The 22,885-nt window shown below is 41.5% G+C and overlaps 1 protein-coding gene across 3 annotated transcripts in view; it reads right to left on the reverse strand.

The window, feature by feature from the left end:
* LOC108631875 (glutathione S-transferase D5-like) overlaps window positions 1–22,885 on the reverse strand; it is a 147,815-nt gene that overhangs the window by 96,215 nt on the left and 28,715 nt on the right. For all 3 annotated transcript variants that reach the window (XM_026819208.1, XM_026819202.1, XM_026819201.1), the window contains one exon: window positions 18,916–19,020. The gene's annotated coding sequence lies outside the window, so the exon portion shown is untranslated. The remainder of the gene's footprint in view (window positions 1–18,915; window positions 19,021–22,885) is intronic.

Here is a 22,885-nt window from a genome sequence, read left to right on the forward strand (position 1 = left end):
ATACATATTAAAGGGACATTAACGTAATTAAAGAATCAGTATCCGATAGCATGATCAGATTCCATGCAGGACACACTTTGCTGAACGAAACTTTGTTAGAAACCGGGATCGAGGGATTGCATATTTATTAGGGACCGTCTGTTGGTCAGCTTATGATACTTCGATCACTGTTGCGGATCAGAGGACGCTATTTGAGAAGCGTATCACGCAGAAGTAAGTTCTCTAACGAGATATCATTTTTAAATAATACAATTATATATTTACTTCCTTGAACATTTAATTGTTCTACTTTTTCTAATGCTGTGCATCGTGTAACAAATTTTTCTGTCTTGCTAATCTTTTACTATGTACATCGTGAGGTACATATGTCACGAGCTAAACTCATTTATTTCTTGCTATATATGAAAACATGATAATAAACATAATATAGTTAGACAGAAGCAACATGCAAACTCACATGTTTACAATATTGTAATAATTTAATGTTCAATCACCGGATCTCAAAACTGAATGAAAATTTCTTACTCGGACTATATATTTGACATCCTTAATATAGTTAGCAAAATCATTGCAGGCTCTTGGATTATTACTCCAATACTGCAATTTGTATAACAAATTTTTTATTCTTATTAAATACTCGGCGATCGTTTATGCACGAGTTTACTTTGATTAGGAGAAGTCAAAGCACATACAAATCGATAAAATCCCACGTGTCAGGGGAAAAAACGTGGTCTTGCCTTTGGAACGCGGGAAGAATTTTCCAATCGGCCCCCGACAATTTCAATTAGTCAGTGAATTCTCAGCGGTCCACGTTCAAACGTTTGCCCGCTCTAATTAGTTCGGATTATCAAAGTTACCGTTCCGTCCGAATTCATCCGAGGTAGGCACTCGTACGTAACCCGTTGACCTAAAATCGATGCACTTTACACCGCGTTCAGATTTGCGTGGGAGATCGATTAAACGTCCGGTGATCCCCCGTTTAATCCCCCCAGACGCGTCCGGAAGAACTCGACCGACGAATTCCTCAAGAGTATTCCTTCGGTGCCACGAGCATGCTAATCGGTGAAGTGCTCCCCTTTGTATCAGCCGGCTCTTTCTCTGGCTGATAAACCGACGGAGGCGCGACCGTGTCTCGCGATCACAATGAAAAGTCACCGAGTAGCAGGCTAGCCCTGTGAATACGTCGCGGCACGCTTACTACGATCGTATCGACGCGATATCCTGGGAATGGAAGAAAAACGGGAGAAGCGGCCGCGGTGGGTGGGCACGGCTTGGGAAACAGGCAACGGGGAAGAATCGCGGGGAGTACCGAGCAGCGGCACAATGTATTCAGTGGTACGAACCCGCTAAAGCGAGACACCCATTCTCGCGCGAAACACCGCCGCCCGCCGTTGTTGGACCGTGGACTGTTTTTTTCGCTCCGCGAGAAACGGCGAGCGATCGCGTTCGACCGTGCAACGCCACACGGTGTCATTCCGTAATAGAGATAATATTTTTACAGAGATTTGTTCGACCTCCTGACACAGCTATTTTTCACGTTTTGCTTACCAATCCCTTTCGAACGTATTTCACTGTGAAGGGAATCGAACAGAACTCTGAAAGATATTTAAATCCGTGGAATTGTTTCGCAAAATTGTTTCGCAAAATTGCGGCTTCCGTGGCTCGCGAAGAAGAGGTCGACGGATTCGTATTAAATACATAGTTGCTATTGGAGTGGTTTCATGAGAATTCGCGTGAGCTGTTCGCGACCCTCCGGGGAGCGTCAGATTAAGAACCGCCGCTCTGGGGAAAATGACTGAGGAACTTCCTCGGGAAACTGGGTAGAAGGTCGCCGAGGGAACGGCAGCCGCATACATTTCACGGCTGTTTTCGTGACAAACGTTACGCGCAATTCCTCGACACGCGACAGAACGAGCCGCGAGAGGAACAAACTGCCTTCTCCTCCTCCTCCTCTTCCTCGCTATTCCTGATACCTCCTGCGTTCCGTTCCAGAGAACGAGTAGTCGCAGGAACGGGACTCGAACTGTTTACGAATCCGGCTTGGCACGTAACGTCAGCCTTTATTTCTTCACGGGGTGACGCGACGCGACACGGTTGCCTCGACAATTTGGACTTAGACGATCCGTCCTGCCGCCGTCGCCTTTTGTCGTCTCCGACGGTTCCGACGATCGATCCCTGTCGACGGACCGCGATAAATCAGCGTCGATGAATATTATTTGACGTCTATACGCGTCATACACGCTACTCTTCGACGAGGTGAAAATCGTTTCCCGGAGCGGAATGCTCGGAAATGTGGATAAAACTGATAAGAAGTATTGGCGAAATGAAACGGGAGAGTCTGTTATTTGCGTTTCACGTAAGAGATTTGCATTTTATTTGAGGATCGCAGCGTTTCGGATTAAAAACTTTCTATGCATTCTTTCTTTCCTGTGTTTACTCGCCACGTGGTCTTTCGATTAAACTTGTGAATTAGATAAATGTTCCAATTCGTACTCACATCACAACTTCCACTTTTTTTGTATAGATTAGAACAATAAGCGTCTTTAATATTTGATCCCCTGACTTAATATATGCCATAAAACTTATTGCTTGCTTGTAAAAAATTACTGAAGTAAGGAACTGTCATTAAAAACTTTGTATGCAAATTCTTTGCTGTTTCTCCTCGCCACGTGGCCTTTCGATTAAATCTGTTATAAATAATATTGCTATCAACAGATTGATATCTACCCTTCACTTAGTTGTAAAATTTGTTATCACCTCGCAACACATACTGGATTATTCTCTAGTTCTCACGTATTAAGTGCTATTTTGAATACACCCTCGTATATTATTTTATACACATTCTCTCTTCCCGTTTGTTGTACGATTGGCATTAATTCAACTTCGATTGAACGTTATGATAAACTGTTATTAAATCATCAATCAAACTGTCCGGAGCTTTCCGCTGGAATTATTTGATCAAAATATCAATTTTTAATAAATTACATTGAGACCTGCGATAAAAATAACCATGACAATTTTTCCGACTGCACTATCTATCATACGTACTAGGCATGATTTAAAACTGTGAAAAATGTGACTTTTAATAACAATTGAATCCATCAGAAAGTGTACGAAATACAGGAAGAATTATGTTTCATTTCAGGTACTACGAAACATCGTAAGAAGTGGGAAAATAATGATACGACTGATACATATTTTACGTGAAGCTTATTCTTAATCTGCCATAATTTACGGCACCGTTCGGGCAAATTCATGGTTAAGCAACACGCGCATTAAATCGATATTACCTACCAACGTTATTCTGCAAGTACATATATAAACATTCGGACTGGCAGGAAAGAATCCTCACGACCTTCTATTCCTCGGAGGCCGTTTAAATTGAAACGTGGAACGACTGACTGAAGGGTAGAATAAGGGAGATACAGATAACGAAGGCTCTCGGCGATCATAATACTTCGCTGTTAAAGAGAGCACTGAGTTATTACGTTAAAAGGCTCGCACGTCTACCGGTTTTTGATGCACGACGTTTGCTTGCCAGCGATGATCCCGTCGATTCGTTTCACTTGGCGTAACACATGAACTCGATTCGTACCTGTCGTGCATCTTATGAGCCCGTCTTTGGTTTATATTGCGAATCGGTTCGCGGTCACACCAGTCGTGATTCTGTGTGAATGATTTTTCAGAGAGAGAAGATAAGAAAAATCGTTCACTTGAAATCCTCTTCATAATTTTAAAAATACATGTCTACCTACTTTTGTTAAAAAATGCCATACTCTATTTTATAATTAATGAGAATAAAGGCAGTATTGAGAAAATAAAATGATTATTCATCATTTTAATTGAAATCTACCATTAGAATTTTTTTAATTTAAAAATATGTATTTACCTACTTTTCTTTAAAACTGCCATACTCTTTTTTATAATTAATGAGAGTAAGGGCACTATTAAGAAAATGAAATGATTACTCCTCATTTTAATTCCAGTCCACCATTTAAATCCTCTTCATAATTATAAAATTGTCTACCTCGTTTCCTTAAAAAATGCCATACTCTATTTTATAATTAATGAGAGTAAAAGCACTATTGAGAAACGTGAGTAATCGTCGCAGGATTTATTCTGCATATTATTTGATAAAATGATGAGAATGCAAAAATTCGAAATGGCTACCGCGAGCGTTCGGTTCGTTCAAAATTGAACGTGACGTGAATTCGAGCTGCTCGCGGATTATGAAAGCCGTTTCGAGCCAGCGCCGTCTGTTTTCTTTTCGTTCTGCCCCGCCGTTCAACGTTAGTTACCCGGCTAAGTACTCCTCGTGCTCAAATATTGAAATCATGCCCGGCTATAAATATTAGCCCTCAATCCCTGCGACGATTACGGAATCCCTCCATAAAAAAAGAGTCTATTAAACGCGTGGGACGGGCTGACTGTTTCAATAAGTTCCGATATGAATTTGGCAGATAGTAATAATGGGAAATCGAACGAAAAGATTATTTTCATTTTACAGGGACATTCAAGAGCATACTTTTTACTATGGAATATAATTTTTTAAGTACTATTTTGACAAGCAGATCTCGTTCTTTTCAGAGATTCAAAGAAAATGTTACTAATTCCATTTAAGATCCTGCAATCCAGTTGAAGCTCTTAGACAGGATATAAAATCTTTCTTTCTACGTTATCATGATGGATCTTAAACCGGGATGCTTCCGCGTAGGATATTTGATCGTTCACGAATACTGTCAATTAGACTGGAAGCGTTCGTTCGTAAGTCGGCTTTGGAAATGAGATAGAAAATTAAGATTAAGGTAAAAGAGCCGTGCCTCCGTAAGTCATCACATCTATCTCCACTGGGAGGTTTACCAGAGAGATAAAATGATTATGGTACGCAGACGGGCCCTCGAGACTCAGTTAATTTGTCGTTTAATTAATTATCTATCAACTGTCAATCAGTGGCATTCAGGATTGGAATCAATCTGGCTTTCAACCATCAGTTAAACAACTACCAATCGCTTCATTCAATTTAATGAGCTCAAATTTTCATGTCAATATCCAGACATCCATGAATCACTCAATTGATCATTGCATGATAACTGTTTCTAATCTAACAAACAATTTTACGTATTTTATATTTTATGAAAAATGAGAGAATGATTAATGTACTAGATGGAGAAGGTGAAGGTTTAGGGTGGATAAGGAAATGGTGAATAAGAGGACATGTAAAGGGATAGGGTAGAATACGCGTACAGCATAAAATTGGAGAAGCAGATCTAAAATAAATGAGAGGAAGAGGGAGAAGGAATGGAGGAAAGAGAAAACGATATACAGGGCGATATATGAAATAATAATAATTAGAATAAGACTCTTCGTCCCCGTCGTTTTTTTTTTTTTTTATGCACACGCGTCGCGAGGAGCGTCGGTCCGTTCGGAATGCAAGAAAAGGGTAGATAGGTACACTCGTATCGCGGCCGTTAGGCAACCGAAACAAATTGTCGGCCGGCCGCTATATTTATGCATTTATTTATTAACCAAGTTTTATTTGTCCCCGGGGTGGAATAACGGGCAGCGTAAACAAGTGGCGCGGCGCAAACGACAACTCACGGGCTGCCACCGCCAATTGCGACGATTCGTTTTATCCTGCGACGTCCTCGATCCGTCTACGTCGTACGTCAAGGCATGATAAATCAGTGTCGCGTTGTGATGCCGAGCATCGCGCGGCTGATAGCCAATCGTGTCACACCGCGCCGCGTACCTCCGACGTCGACGTCGATCCGCAACAGTTACCGAACCGTTTCACCTTTTAAACAGAATTACAACGTTTCTAATTCGAAATATTTCTATTAAAATTCTAGTTTCCAAATAATCCACAATATTTCTCGTAGTTTAATCAGCGGTCTAATCGCTGGTATTGAACGTGTGGGTGTGTGGGCACTCGCACCGGCTTCTAGTCATTCGTTCTCATCTTATTTTCTTCGCCGCACTCGTCCGGGTTCATCTCTTCCGTGGAAAAAAATTGAAAATGCGCGGCGAGGATTATCGTGGCAGAAGATTGGCCAGAGAGAAGAGAGCATTAAATGCTGAAGGTAAATTGGCAGGATAGGAAAATGTCAGCGGAACGGTAAAAATCGTCCAGAGAGAGGAGATGACGAAAATTATTCGCGGACGCTTGTTTCGATGCCGCAGCCAATAAATCGAGGTTCGGATCACATAGCAGGTTATTTTCAGCAAAACCGATTGGTAAACCAACCGTATATTGTTCCCACGTGTATTTTAATACTTTCGGTAAATAACTTGATATTCACATGGTCCAAAATTTATTTAAAAAGAATTACATATGTCGTTGCTCGTTGCTTCAATTATATGTGAACAGATTTTATTTATTCGCAGTTTCACATAACAGCGTTTTAATTGGATTGTGTAAGATTGTGTATTCCATTTACAATACCCAATTTAGGGGAACATTTCTCAAAACGGTTATTTTTCTCCATTAAATTTGTACCAACAATAATACAACGAACGCTTTTCACCCATCTACTGAGTCAGGAAACAAAGAAGAAGCGTTTTGTTTCAGTCATCCAAGACAAATATGCTCGCAGTCTCTTCCAGACTGTAGACTCTAGACAACGCGAGACGTCTGGCTCGCGACGTCTGATTCTACTCGCAACAAACCACCGTGGATGAACTCGCGCCTCATGACCTCGTACCCGATTTACGTCAGCATTGTGAAAATTGACGGTCGAGTCATCTCTAACCGTCGACACAATTGTAAAGGAATTAGAAAATAGGGGAAGTTTAATGAGGACAATTGCGATCCATCGATGCAGGTCTCTTTAGGGATAAACGGATCTGGGCCTGAGATACCATAAAACAATAAAAATAGGAAAGCCAAATCAATCAATATCAATAGTTTCAGCTTCATGAATTATATGAATATAATAAAAAATATATTATTATATATATATAATAATAATATTATAAGAAAGGTCGTATACAATTTTTTTCTATTTCGTATACTTCAAGAGTAATCGATTCACTATTCATTATCATTCACGATTCATTCTTATACTGTGTCCTAGTCATTAACCAGAATTTAATCTTACACAATATTCATAACGTTAATAATATAGAAATTCTACCGAAAATTATTTTAACCAACCCAAACTCTGACTGGGTTCAGCGAACTGTAATAAAGTTAACATAAAATAATGATTTCTTGCGACGAATAAATATGAAGTCAACAACAGAGAACTGTGCGAGGTGTACGCAAACGTTAATCCCTGGGCAATCTGGCTGCAGGTCGCGATCCAAACGCTCGTCAGCCGACGCGGCGAGCTACGGAAGGGTGGGACGTGGGGTCGGGGACGAAAAAACTACGGTGATTCGGTGCATTTTCATTTGCTTAATTGAAAACGCAGGGGCCCGGCCTGCTCGTTCTAGCGACGAAGCTAATCCGGCTGAACGTAAGAAGCGGACGCGTAGTCGTCCGCTTTTGTTCACTGTCCCGCATATAATACTTCGGCACGGTACGTCGCCGCGGGAGTTGTATGTACATCCGCGTGTGTTTGCAGGTTTTTTTTTTTACAAAGCGAGTACGCTGACAGGCGCAGCCGAAATTTTGGCTCGCCCTTTGCCCGAGCTCTCTAATTAATTGTATTTCCATTCTCGTTAAGATACGCTGACTGGTCGATTAAATCCCGAGTCACTCACGTTACTTTGGGGAGATAATGTCGTGGGTGAAGATGAAAGAACGGGTGAAAGGTTTATTCGTAACGCTAAATATTGAATGATTTTTTTCCCCTCTGGCAAAGGTACTTCGCTTTTATTTAATTTCCGCGTAGTGCTCTCATTTGAAAAAAAAAAAAGGAAAATTGCATAAACCTACTATGAAATGGGTAAAGTAATCGGCGGAAACTTTTAACTTGCATATTTCACAAACGCAACCGGCCTATTGAAACGAAATTGCGCCGGAGCGGCGCTGTAACCTTTGCCACCGGTTTCAGTTTCCCCCGGAGCGGCTCGCAGTAACGAAATCAGGAACGCGAGCGCGCTTTTGACAAGCCATCTTCATAATTAACGTAATTTCCCGGACGAGGGTAAATTTAAACAAAAAGCGGCGCGCCGTCGTGGGATTAATCTAAAAAACGGAGGGGTTCGAAAGTTCGCATGGAACTCGAACGAGCCGAGAGAGCGAATTCCTTTTTCCCCTTTTACTTCGCCACGTTTTTTTCACGTGGCCGCGTGTTTAGTTCACTCGTTAAGAACGGCGTTCTCTTTTTTTCTTCTTTTGGTCAACATCGACGGTGGTCCCTCGCGAAAGGAAACCCGCGTAGTTACAAATTTCTCGGCTTCGCGGATACTGAATTATTTGAAAAGGAAAAGGCGGCGAGCTCTTTCGGTCGAGAGCGGCTACGGAAACGGGACGTTCACAAAAGCTGGATAACGCGCCGCCGCGGACCGAAAAAACGAGCGTGAGGTCGAGCACGGAGACCTCTCGCACGCGTTTGAAAAAATCTCGACTCGCCCGTCACGTCGTGGCCGTAGCCTCGACGCCGGGTGAAATTTCGTTTCGGGAAAACCAGCTGAAAACATTCGTGACGCCGCCGCCCTCGCGTCGGGCCGCGTACAGAAGATTCAGTAATGGTAATTGTGCTTTTTAATTATTCTCTCTTTACTTCACGTACGGACAATAAATAACGAACCTTGAAAGAACAACAACCTTTTTTTGTGCATATTAAAAATTCTTTCTCTACGGCAGCCACTGTTGCGCGTTAATGTTAGCTTACAGAGCTGGACTTCGTTTCCAGAATACCTTTTTTCGGTTAAAATTTATTTCAAACGCATCTACGCATGAAATAACTTGGGAGAAAAGACACTTTTATCTTTAGGAATTCATTCGTTGTAAATTTAATTAATTAATTAAAGATGTTCCAATATTTTTACGTATTTTCTACCCTTGGCATGACATTAGCTAATTTCTAATTCATCATATTACAACGTGAAGATACCGCAAAATCACGTTGGATCGCGTGCGCATTCTGCCGTCATAGGGTTTTATTAACGTCCCACCCACATAATTTTTAAAGATGAGTTAAATATTTTTGGAGTAAACCTCGTTTGGGAAACACTTCCTCTATTTTTTTTATAATATCATTGTTATCGATAAAAATAAATAGGGTACATGAAGTCTGAGGGAAAAATACGATTCGATTAAAATAGGTGCGAACACCTTGGAGGGTTCATGTTTCCCGAGAGTAAAATATGATTAACTGAAAAATACACATCGAACAATTTCATAAACCTTACTCCTGTGTAAATATTACTTTTTTAAAAATTTCATTGCTCCAAATATTGAACATACCTTTTTGTTACATGTCTTAAACTTTCGGCATACATCTTATGGCTCATACAATCTTAAGTGAAAAAAGTGTTTCCCCGGGAACAAAGTTTAACCGCTTAGGGCACTTCCGTAAATAAGTAATCTTATCAAAATAGAAATGTAAGACTACAATATAATAATAATAATAAATAATAAAAAGTACATAGAATTTAACGTCTTAAAAGCTTGACTTGCACCACTAGCGCATTTCAGAATACATTTATCAATAATGCAACATCGGAAGAGCCTCCGGATTGAATCCGTGCCCGCAATCTTTCCAGCAATCCACTTGGAGCCATCGAACCGCGAGCCGTGGACCGAAGTGTTTCTAAAAACTTCCTCGCAGTTCACAATCTCCCAAAGCTCTCACAACGACGTACCGCTATTCTCGCCCCGGGTAACAATCTCGTCGGCGAGAAAAAGCGTTGAAATTTTTGTCCATTACGGAGCATCCCGATCTCGCAGCAAATTACGCGCGATCCACGGACAAGGAAGTACGCCGGGAAGACGATCAGCCTTCGGCTTTGTCTCCCCGGTCACGAACTCTTCGCGCCGTTTCCGAGCTTTCGCGCGCGATACCGCGGACGCCGGTACACGGAGCAGAAGAATAGAGTACGTCCTGAATTTCGAAACGACTGGCGCCGTGTAAATATTACTTTTTTAAAAATTTCATTGCTCCAAATATTGAACATACCTTTTTGTTACATGTCTTAAACTTTCGGCATACATCTTATGGCTCATACAATCTTAAGTGAAAAAAGTGTTTCCCCGGGAACAAAGTTTAACCGCTTAGGGCACTTCCGTAAATAAGTAATCTTATCAAAATAGAAATGTAAGACTACAATATAATAATAATAATAAATAATAAAAAGTACATAGAATTTAACGTCTTAAAAGCTTGACTTGCACCACTAGCGCATTTCAGAATACATTTATCAATAATGCAACATCGGAAGAGCCTCCGGATTGAATCCGTGCCCGCAATCTTTCCAGCAATCCACTTGGAGCCATCGAACCGCGAGCCGTGGACCGAAGTGTTTCTAAAAACTTCCTCGCAGTTCACAATCTCCCAAAGCTCTCACAACGACGTACCGCTATTCTCGCCCCGGGTAACAATCTCGTCGGCGAGAAAAAGCGTTGAAATTTTTGTCCATTACGGAGCATCCCGATCTCGCAGCAAATTACGCGCGATCCACGGACAAGGAAGTACGCCGGGAAGACGATCAGCCTTCGGCTTTGTCTCCCCGGTCACGAACTCTTCGCGCCGTTTCCGAGCTTTCGCGCGCGATACCGCGGACGCCGGTACACGGAGCAGAAGAATAGAGTACGTCCTGAATTTCGAAACGACTGGCGCCGGGACGGGGACGAATAAGGAACGACAGCGTTTAACAGCGAGGCGTGGGAAAAAAAAGAGCCGAAGAGGGTAATCCCATTGATGGCGATCAATGTCAAGGGACGTCGTGCAAAAATGATAGCGCGGGCGTCGTTCGGGGATCCGTAAAGTTAAGTGTACAGCCGTAGCAGGCGGCGTTAACGAGTGGCATCGCTCAGTCGGAGCTTAAACCCTCGTTAGGAGGCTAACAACCGACCATACGTCTTGTAAATCGCTGGACCAGACTACGCGGACGCCGGTGCTCGAATCTACGAATTTATGCGGTCGTCGAACGCGGTGGCGAGCGATCGAACGAGCCGAGCCGTTCGATTCCGGCGGCGGCGGCGGTGGCGGTGTGACGCCGCGCGGATTCGTGACGAGGAAACGAGGCGAGAAACGAATAGCGCGTCGCATCGCTCGGGCGTTTTATGCCGAACCGACGACGTCTTCCGTTCGAAGAAATCTCGGGAAGATTTTTCGGAAAGTAAGGGAAGCGGTGGATCCGGTCGTTGCTCGCTCGACCCACCCGGCTAGGAAAACGGTCACCGCTCGATTTTCAATTATCGTAGCCACGTTTACGATTTAAACGATCGTCCCTGGGACCGTTATGGGAGCTTGTTCCCCGGGAATCGATCGCCAAGACCGGTTCTCGACTCGTACGGAATCGAGTTTGGATTACGCCTCAACGACGTCTTCCATTCCCGGTGCTTGGCTTCTACTCGTCTACCGAAAGCATCGTTTTTCCGCGTTCCGATAACGCTCCGTGAAACGACAACTCGTAATCTCATTTATCGTGGACCCTGTTTCCTCGGAAGACAGACAGGAAAAGAAAGAGGGAACGAGGAACGTGAAGAGGACTCGGCGATCATCCTGCTGCTGCTGCTGCTGCTCTCACGGCTTTTCGGTTCGAGCGACGACGCGCGAGTTCCAATATTAGAAGCCTTACTGACAACTCGTCTTTATGCGTTCTGCGCGGACAGAATTGCTACGCCGAGTGGATCGTGACCAGCATTCGCTCTGCGACAACCGCGAGTATCTTATTTTCGCGGGGATCCACGGATCGAATCATCCGAATCACTCTAATTTCTTCTACCGCCCGAACTCTACCAGGAAACAATTTCCGAGTTGCCCTTAAAACGGAGTTCGAGCACTCCTTAAAAGTCTCGTTACACCGCGTTGACGAAACCCCGCGTCTTCGTACGAACTTCTCGACCATTTTCGATAATAATAATTCAATTTCCTTGAAATCACTCTCGGGCACCGTCGTATCCCAACCCCCGATATACCCTTTAGTATCTATAGTTTTCTTTTCTTATCGTTCCGGTAAAGTGAAAGAGTTACGGAACGAGATTTGTGCGGCCGGTAAACCGGGAAAATAGAGCGATTTCTGATTCAATTTTCCAAATTCAACGACGTACGACGAGTACAAGTTATCGTCGTTAGTTAATTTACATGACGCTTGTTTGAGAATATGAAACGTCCACTGTTATTTTCAGTTCAACCGCGGGGGAGACAACAGATATGTAGAGTTTAGATAGAAGGGTGGTAGTAGGTGAAATCATATTTTGTACTGTCAGCGGGTGAACTGATGGAAGAAAGCAATACTCTTACTCGGATGCTCTTGGAGAACATATGCGACTTCAAGTCCAAATGCTCAAGAGCTTTACAAGTGTCACGGCATCATCTATATCGCAGTATAGGGTTGCAAGATCTGTCAGAGGGTTGACTCTAAAAGCAAATACACAAGCGCGCATAGTGTAAATGGAGTATAAATAAGCTATTCGCGTATCTGCCGAACGATGGAATCCTTTGAAAGTGAGCATAAATAAAAATCTGTTTGATAAGTAAATCTCCCAATTCCTACTCACTGCCGTAATCTTCTATAATTTTAATATAATAAACGTATTAAATAAATGCAACAAAAAGTGTTCCTAACAGATATGAGTTTTATCCTAACTTTACCAGAGAAAGAATAGGACTTGGGTTATACTTTTAACAACTTAAATATTCATTCCTCCATACCCTTCAAATTTCACTTATTGCTATTAAATTATATCTAAATTAAACTAACCCACCCTGCAACATTCATAATGCTAACTAACATGACTACACATAAAATGAATATAAAATAAAAATATTATAACATAACTAAACATAAACTAAGTACAGAATAACGAGAACAGTATCTTTCTTTGTTATACAATCACGTTTAAACTTCTTCTATAATAGTAAGGCTTAAAGAGGATCGTTTGCACCGTGCATGGTAGGTTTAGTGTTAAGCTGATCTATATTATTCATAATAGCAGAACGCAGGAAATGTTTGAGGTAATCCGTGAAAGGATGTTAGGGGTGTTTAAATCTGCTTATCTGAGGATTACTATCACCTGTCCATTTGTATATCGCACAAGTTACCAATTCTAAAATCATTAACTCTCTGAACATGATTAAACTCGAAACCTGATTATAGTGTAGTTTAATGTTTCGAATAATCTACGTCGAACCGCGTTATCTTGACCCATCCAGGTAAAACGTTATATCAAAAGAAAGAAAGCAGCATGTCATTTCCTGGACTCATATAATTCCTTTACGAGTCTACGTATTATCCCTCACACTAGCTTCGGTAACGACACGTCTATCGCGCATAATCTTTATATCGGTGAGCATGCGGCGGCATCTTTTATTTGCTTTGTGGTTAGCTCGATTACGTGACGGCTGACGGGAAACGAAAGTTCGCGTGACACGGGGCAACGAGTAATTAAAAGACCTCTAGAAGTCGTGCGTTTGTTCGTTCGTTCACCGGCCCTTATGCTTCGCGCTCGTTTCGCACGCAATTTGAGAACAGCCAGTTACGTAGCCAAAAATGATTAACACAGTAGGTGGGAGGATTACCACCTCTATGCAAAATCAGGTTACTCGTTCGTATCAAATTTTTTAATATTTGCCCTATTCCAGGATTTGCACGATCTTCTTAAATGGAACGAATAATTGCAGACACGAGTGGATGACTTTTAAATTCTAACGAGATATATTACACATTACAGTGAGCTAAAATATACCATTTATGAAGCTATTTAAATGTAATTTTATATGAAGTACTAAAATGAATTAACAGAAACCATTATTGGGTAATTTTTTCGGATTACGTTCCACGTTAATATGGCATTTCTGCTTTCGAAAACGAAGTTAGTTAACACGAACCGCTCTACCGTTGCGACACGTCCATATTATAATTAATTACGTTTCAAGCGCTCTTGTAAAATAAGCTCTCATTACATCATCATGTTACGGAAATATTATAATCCCAGTATATAATTATTTTCTACTACGTATTTCAGCATTTTAATGTAAAATACGTTCTGCATTTAAAAAATTAAGTTCAATATAATCGCGATCAAACCTTTTGCTTGATANTATTTTTAATGTCTCTTGCTCGCATTGTTGCACTCGTAAAATAACAAGAGTTTTAATTAAATTAAACTTAAAATGGAGATCGATCGGCTCGTTAGCAAACCCAGAATTCAGTGTTTTCAAGTTCTTTTAGTTTCAAACCGCGTATTTATTCTTTTTATTTTACTTTTGGATGATTGGATGCGCCCGAACAAATAGTTAGGGAAGATCAATTATTTACACATACAATTGATACGATATGCCGTGTGAAATTTACAGAACCAGTGTTACCAAATATAGCGCTGCATATATGTACAATCTCAATTTCGCACATTTGCCGAGCTAACAATACCAATTCCATCGGGTATAAATATTTTTTTAACGTATTTAATTGTTCATTACACGTCAACATCATTTACTTGAACCTATTATTTGTTATTTCTCGCGTTCGTCCATCGGCGATTGACTGGTTTTCGATGGCAGAAATTTATCCTGCAGATTCGCGCAAACGATCTACCAACGATTTCGATTGCGTCGCGCGCGGCGAGAACTCGATCCGTGTTTTTCCTATATTCGTGGTCCAGTTAATTCCACAACCCCGTGAAACATGACGTGATCCGCGCTTTGCAAGTACAATCGGAAAAATCCCGAACTATCTGGTTGAAAATGCGTAGATCTATGCGAATGCATAGATATTGGAATGTATTTTCGTCGCCACTCGTGGCTACCGAAGCCGTTGATCATACGAACAGATGATCAATAAATGGGAGAATATACAGATATGAATATTACGATAAATGACGATTAAAATGGTTCTATTGAAATAAAAAAGAATTGACCAGGGCTTGCGTTCTATACTTTGGGCGGTCTGTCGTCTGTAGGTAGTTTAGGTAAATCCGTTCCTTTCAAAAGCACTGTGCTTATGCTTCGCGAGACAGATTGCAGTGGTCAATAAATCGGTACAATTCCATGCAATGCATACAATTCCAATTTCCACCATGGTCTCCCTTGTGCAAGCAAACTCTGACATTTTGCTCTTTGCTTTCTCTCCAATTCAATTCTTATTATTAACTCTAATTTTCTGATGAATAAATTCTTTATTTTAAATATACTTAAATTTTTATATATAAACCATTTCTTGCACATGTTTCCCCATTTTTTCACCTTTTTAAGAATAATTGATATACAATAGTTACTCTCATTCACACGTCGAATTCATTGTTTCATGGGACACTTAAAAAGCTCTAGTGAACGTACAGATGACAAATTTTCCCATTGCCGAAATTCCTACGGGAGTCAGTGTCGCGACTATCGAAATAAACTCTTCAAACACAATTTGCAAACAGTATAAACTTGATTCCTCTTCGCCTTGTCATCTGCACTCGTCAAATTTTGACACGTTTCACTCGCTGCCCTCTCGGCGCGCAGCAACTCGATTACATTTTGATTCCCGTCTCGTACAGTTTACGCATTTCATTTCTCGTGACGCGACGGTCGCGTGATATACCCTTTTTTTTCTACCTTCCGCGAGCCCGTAGATTGCTGATCGGATCCATTTCGGTCGGCATAACGATGAGCACCGATAGCACGGCCACGGTCACGCGAGTCCACGAAAATTCCGTCTAGCCTCGCACCCCTTATCAGACGAAACTTTCCGTGAGTGACGTATCGATATATCCGACTGCGTACGTGGAAGTAATGCCAACGCTGACTATCGGTTTCTCATTCGAAAGTTGTAATTTGAAACTTATTTTATAATCAATGCCCGCGATCGACGAAGTATCTGCGCTCTCAGATATTTCGAAATATTAATTAAAAGTTGTTTTTTTCTTCGAACTTCGATATTTAACGAGTTACGTATGATTATTTGGCATTTTATTGATGTTGACAAAATCCGACCATCCCAGCGTCGAAACGGCGAACTTTTGGCAAAAAATTTCATTTTTCCTTAATTACTCCTAAACCGTTAAATCTACGAGAAAATTGCATAGGACCTTTTTTGTAGAGAACGACGAGATCTATAATTTCTGTATAAAAGTTCTTCGCTAGCATTAATATTTACCGAGTTATTGACGAAAAACGAAAAAACAGTTTTTTGCAAATTACTCGTTAACTATTGACGCTAGCAAGAAACTTTTACATGGAAATTGTAGATCTCGTCGTCCTCTACAAGAAAGGTCTGATGCAATTTTCCCGTAGATTCAACGGTTTAGAAGTTATTGGCTAAAAACGAAAATTTGGAAGAAATTGAAGGGGTACCCCCTTGGAAAAATCTCGGAAAAATCGAAAATTTTTTTTTGTTGTTTATTATTAGCAATGTTCTTCCGACGTCTGATTTCTTTTTAAAAAATGCGTTTCTAAAGTGCATAAACTTTTGGGATTGACTGTATAGCCAATACATCCTTAAGTTGCATTCGTAAAGCTCAGCACCCGCGGTCACCCCATCCCGTCTCCACATCATTATCGTAAACCAACCGTCGTCTGCACGTTAATTAGCCATGAGAATAACGATGCACACAGCGACAAAGATTCGTTTGCGTGCGCGTAATCTGCCATACGGTCGAGAAGGAAGTTGCCCGTGTTTAGTAATACTCGAAACAGATTACACTTTACCGGAAACCAGCGAATCGATCAGCCGCTAGTCCACGCCGTCGAGAGTAAAACTGTTGTTTTTTTAACGTCCAAGGTTAAGACGAGCCGGAGTGAGATCAACGGGTTGCCATTCTTCCTACGGTTTTTGCTCGGTGCATTAACAGCCACTCCGCCGGCTAAGCGAACAAGAAGCACGGGCGCTCACGTTCTCCCTTCTAATGCTAATTAACAAGTGTACGTTAAACGAGGGAGTCGCGTGTTTGCGCGCGGCGGCGGCGGCGGCGCGGCGCTCCGTTAAGGCGGCGCCGCGCATTATACTCGAAGCGTAAAGAGGTTCTCGCAAAGTGTCGCGAGTCTGGTCGACTCCTGAATGACTTTTTCACACCCTGCCGCGGAAGCCAGCCGCGCGCATCCTGCCCGCACCGCGAGTTCAACGCGAAACCGCGAGACGTTTTAATGCGCCCGACGCATCCCCACGTACGGAGCGCAAAATTGCTGTCACCGAGTTCCTGTTGAATTTATTCCGATTTTCTTTCGAGATCCCGCAAACGTCCGGCCTTTTTACTGGTCTCAAACGGTCGATGAGTCTTTTTTACTTTCTCTTTTTTTAGCATCCGCAAAGCGTTTCTAATTTGCTTAAGCTGGCGTGTAAAAGGATTTCGCGTGTATAAATTTACGACGACCGTTTAGTAAAGGAATTTCTTTTTCATTAGTGTAAAAGCTTTTACCAGAGGCTTGTTGATTTATGGATTCGGCCCCGCTCGAAGGGCTCTATTGTTTTCGCGGAATGAAAACTGTTTCGTCGTACATTTTTTACACCTATAAAATATGAACGATCTGCACATTTATTCTTTTCTCTTATCAACCACGCGCATCTTAAAATATGTTTTGCACTGACAATGAGAATGAGTCGTTAATGAGGCTTTTGATTTCTCATATTTTATTCACGTGTTGAGGCCAGTTTTATTCAACAGTAACAGAAACAGTATTTGCGAACACAGACGGTAGCGAATCAAATTGATCAAACAGGAAAAGAAGAGATCGACCGATGGAATCGTCCGCACACAATGAACTTGTTTCGGCGAGCGACCGCTTTGTCCCGTAGACGGTCGATTCGTCCAGAACTATGGGAATTAACCGAAACGATTCGAAATCGCGGAACAACCATCCCATCGACGCGCAAAGGTATAGATTTCACGGGACGCGGCGCGAACTCGAACGGGCGGACGCACCAAGTCGGGGCGACAACGCGAGCGTTAAAAAGCGTGTATAGACAAGAGAATCCTGTAGAGATTAAAAAACGTATAGGTTTCATTGCACAGTTCGTGGCATCGGCGAAAAAAAACCGAACCAGGGTCAAACAATACGCATGCAAATCAAAATTTCGTTCCCGGACTATTCTATGTGCACTGCACGAGTGCGTGTACAGACGGATTTTACACGTACCGGTAAAAGGGGGTTAAACTCGTGCGCTCTGCTCATGCATTTATTTGCTGGGACAAAATTTCAGCCAACTAGAGATAAAGGAAGACTAAACTGATTTCATGTTTAAAGCTGATAAGTACGCTGCTTGAAATTTCCATAAAGCCACCTTTTCGTTCTCGTGGATGTTTTAATAATATTTAAAACAGAATATGAATGTTTCCCAGTGGCTAGCCTGTTTATCGGATCTCAATTCTATCGAAAATCTCTAAGGAACGGTCGTAAGAAGAGTTCATGGAAATTGCATCCAATTCGGTTATGGAAGCATTTCCAACTCGAATTTTATCAATGCCAAACCGAATTGTTTAAGTTATTCAAAGAAATGACTATTAATTTAAATGAAATTCTATTTTCGATGAAAATTATTCCAAATGAATAATCTTTTCTTTAATTTTTTAATAATTAATTTTTGGGGAAAGATCTTCCAAAAAATAGTAATTTTTACAATAATGTACAATCTATGAAGATGACATATACTAAGTATATTTGATTTTAATTCTGCAACCCGAGAACGTCCCAAAGCAAGTGAAACTTGGGTAATTTCACTTGTAAGTATTAGTCAAAACGAATTGGAATTACGTCAGTAATCTCCAACTAATTACGTTACCTATTAGAACTCAATTTTATTTGCCCAGATATTCATGTCACACTGAATCTTATTTCTCGTTTAATAGGATATTTCAAGTATTCTGCCTCGCTTATTACTCACCTATTTCAACCAGAGAATTCTCGTAGATGCACAGCCTGCTGTCGTCTTTTCTTGTCTGCTTGCAGTAACATCTTGCCGTCTTCTTAAGAGACACCACTTAGATTCCTGTAAAAGAAATCAAAAGAAAATCTCATTCGACCGACCAACACACGAGAAAAATCCATTTAAAAATTTACACTCTTCAATTAATTATTTTACGAAATGTTTAGCGTCTGTATGTAAGCGAAGTTGCCAACGAGAAATAATTAGTTTGCACAGGAAAAATGAAATTCCTAGCGAGATTCTCAAGCTGATCGAAAAAGTTTATTCGATTTCATAATAAGCTAATAAACTTGGAGTTTATTGGTAGCAAAAGAGAAGACGGTGCAATATTAATCGCAAATGAATATAAATTGTCTGCATAGTTTAATAACTGCGCGAGTTATTTATTACATTCCGCAAAGGAGACTCCTATTTAAATATTGATCCAATTTCTGATTTCGTGTCATTTATTACGAAGGGATATTCAATATAATTTATGCATGTTGGGTGATTAACAAAATATATAAACGATTGTTATCAGTTGTCACATGTAAATCTACAATGTTATTATAATAAATTATAAGACATCGTGGAGGAAAATGGACACGAGAAATGTAGTTGCACACGCGGGGCTAATAACCGCAGATTCTTTTCGGACGAAATTCCCGGATGGATCTGACTTCGGCGCGATGAAGTTTTCATCAGCGACGGTTTCGCGCTGTACATATTCGCAGAGAATTTCACAGGTAGCTGCGATCGATACCGGAATATTTCCCAGCTTGGTGGATATCAGTATGTCAGCGCACCGACGAACAATTGGCATATGCGCTTCCGAATTCAATTAGACGCAGTTACGGGAACGCTGAACGGTTCCTGTCTCGAGGAATTACCACGCTTCCTTGGAAATATACACGCCGAAATGATTCCAACCGAGAACCCTCGCGGGAACGATCCTAATTCGGTAACCACCGCCGACGATTCTTCCAATTGCATTTTACCTGCGCGTTATTAGATTTGCAAATGAAAAATAAACGCGGAGATAGAATGCCGGCCGAGATTGCGTTTGCATTTTTTAAGTGCGTCGCGATTAATTTCATATTCCAGTTGGCTTCAATTAATTCTCTTCATGCCACAGTTTTTAATGACCGAAAAATCAACTGAGACACGTGACGCGGTAAGTTAAGCGAATTTTAATATAATAAAAATAGTTTTCTTTCTTAAACGAGAGAGTTTATTAAGTTAATACTTGTACGGAGCGCCCGGCCGTGTCCGGTAATAGGTATCGACGTTGCAAATAAATTTTGATTAAAATACGGTCGCGGGAAATGTGAGAAACTTCGGTGAAACGAAATCGGGGTCATCGGTGAAGTTACATCGAAACTTAATTTAGCAAACCTAATTTTCTCTTAAAATATTTTCCCCGCCGAGTTGACAGAACTTTCTCCGCATCGGCTAAAGCTATCAGCGCCGACTACCGCTATTCTCTGTTGATTATTTTTGGTTTACTTCGTCGGGTTCGGGAAACTACTGGAAGTAGCTCGCGTGTTTCTGCGTAACTGAAAATTGTTTTATTCTACGTTCGATAACCACGCAATAAATTCAAAACGATATCGAACCTGTTTCCCACCAAGTTTAGGAAGAAGAAGCGGATTTTCACTTCTACTATAATTCAACCCTTTCATTACTATTATCAGAGCAATTTTTTCCTCTTATAATATTTCTTATCACACGACGAATTATTATCAGCCCCTGGTCATAACGCTTAGTCACCATAGGCTTTTCATTTAATTTCAAACCAGCTCTTGTAAAATTAGTTCGTTCTTATCAGCACAGTTATATCAACTTTTCCACCTCGTTTGATTATTATCCCATCTGGCCGGGAGTAATTACAACCACAATTAAAATTGCTGGGTACAAAGGCCGGGCTTAAGAAAAGAAGCTCGAAACATCTGGTTAAAAAAAAAGAACTTGAAACAGTCAGCACGCGATGGTAGTTTCACTATCGAAATCACGCGACTTTCTCTCCACCCAAAACGCGAGAAATTCAAACCGTATAGAGTAACACAATTCCAATCGTGATCGTCACTACGTGTATTAAACGTTGAACGTAAAGCCGATTTCATGTACGGATGTCAATGAAAAAGAAAAAAAAAATAAAATAAATTGCGAAAGTGTAGGACGGGTCAACGTGGAGCGTGGGTGTTGAAGAAATCGGTAATTTCTTTTTGTCCCAGACACAACATTCGCATTTTGGAGCGGCAACTGATGTATGTACCATCGGAACGGAAGCTGAGGGGCGTAGACAGGGCATCGGAATATCCGCTCGATGGGACGTTGCACCGGCGCGACGATGCAAATTCCAGGTAAACCTGCACGTGAAAGGAAACGAGCGACGTAATGCCCTCGGGGGTGAGGCCGGCCCGCTGGCCCCCTCGGCCTCTATTTATCTTTCGTGCTCGGAACGATAGGCGCGACACGCCGCTGGATTATGAGTCCCATTCGGTGATTATTTGAATATTTAGAGGGTTCCTGAACCAAGTCATGCTTATGATGCACGCTCCTCTACAGAATTTTTCATTATTCCGAAAGAAAAAAGAGAAAATGTCTGCAGCTATTAAGATCGAGTGGAAATGAACAGCGTGGAAATAATAGGTTGCAGTTAAACTGCTGCAACGGAGCCGATAATTAATTAGGAGGATAAATCGAGTACCAACGTTCGGTTTGACATAGACGAAGTCGGAGATGCTTGGAACGCTAGTATTGGATTTCATTTAAATCCAATGTATAGAATTAAATATTTATTTTAAAACAGACTGCAAATTTTACGCATTTATAAAAAAATAATGAAATATATGTTGCGTGTATGATTAATTATATTTCATTTCTTAAACGACCCAACATTAGATTATAATAAATTCCTGACTGAACTCCGCAGTCTACTTATTAATACTAAATTAAAAGTGTTGTAGATAGAAGTATTTCTCCTCTGTTGAAACGTCTATCGGACGAGCCTTTGAAACGGTAATAACCCCGGTGACAAAGTATCAGTGAAGAGAACTGAACTCTTCTAATTGAATTCGAGAAGTGGAAAGTTATTCGTTTTGCAACACGTGGCCGGTGCCGTTATCCCGACAGAAGAGGATTTCCCTTCCGCCGAGTAAAGCTGCCCGTTTTGTTTCCAATGCTGATTTCGATCGATCCGATTGTTCACAATAGACTTCCGTAGCAACCGTTCAGTTAGATTCTGGCAGCTCGAATTGTATAACTCCTTGCCCGCTGGAAAGTTCATTTTCCCGGTAATATGGAGGGATCCAGGATTTAGTTTACTAACTTCTATATCCAATATTACGAGCTCTATCGTTTATCTACTTCCAACCATCTACCGTCGCAGGCGCATAACGTTAGAATGAAACGAAACGATATCGCAAGTTTCTATTGCGTGTTTACCTCCGCCGCCGATTCGATTCCCTCCCGCTTTAAACGAGGCGCGAATCGAATTTTTAAAGCGACTAGCCGAACAGTAAACTCGGATCATGTATCGGCCAGCAGGAGTCGCGGGATTCCCTCGCGATAATTCCCGGGTATTCATACAGTATTTACATTTCGCATTTATCCCTCGCGATGCCTGCCAGCCAGTGCATACTTGAAACGGCCATAAACGTAGTTCCGAGTCAGCAATCTTGCAGCGTCAACCGGGACTGGAATTTATTTCTTACTCTCGTTCTCTAACACAGCCGTGAAACGAGCTGCGTAATTCATTTACCCACACGCGAGAGCGCGTTAAATAACCTTCTCGCCTGCAGCTCGCAAATTTTATCACGCCAGCTCGCCGAAAGCTCGCAGCCCTCGTTGCGCCCGCGATAACCCGATACAATTAATACACGTCCACGGTTTCTCCGAACGCACCATATTACCTACTCCGTCGAATCAATTATTTTCGCGCGCGCCG

This window comes from Ceratina calcarata, unplaced genomic scaffold (assembly GCF_001652005.2).
Source record: "Ceratina calcarata isolate Rehan_Ccalc_2016 unplaced genomic scaffold, ASM165200v1 scaffold97.2, whole genome shotgun sequence".
NCBI classification, from domain to species: Eukaryota; Metazoa; Arthropoda; class Insecta; order Hymenoptera; family Apidae; genus Ceratina; species Ceratina calcarata.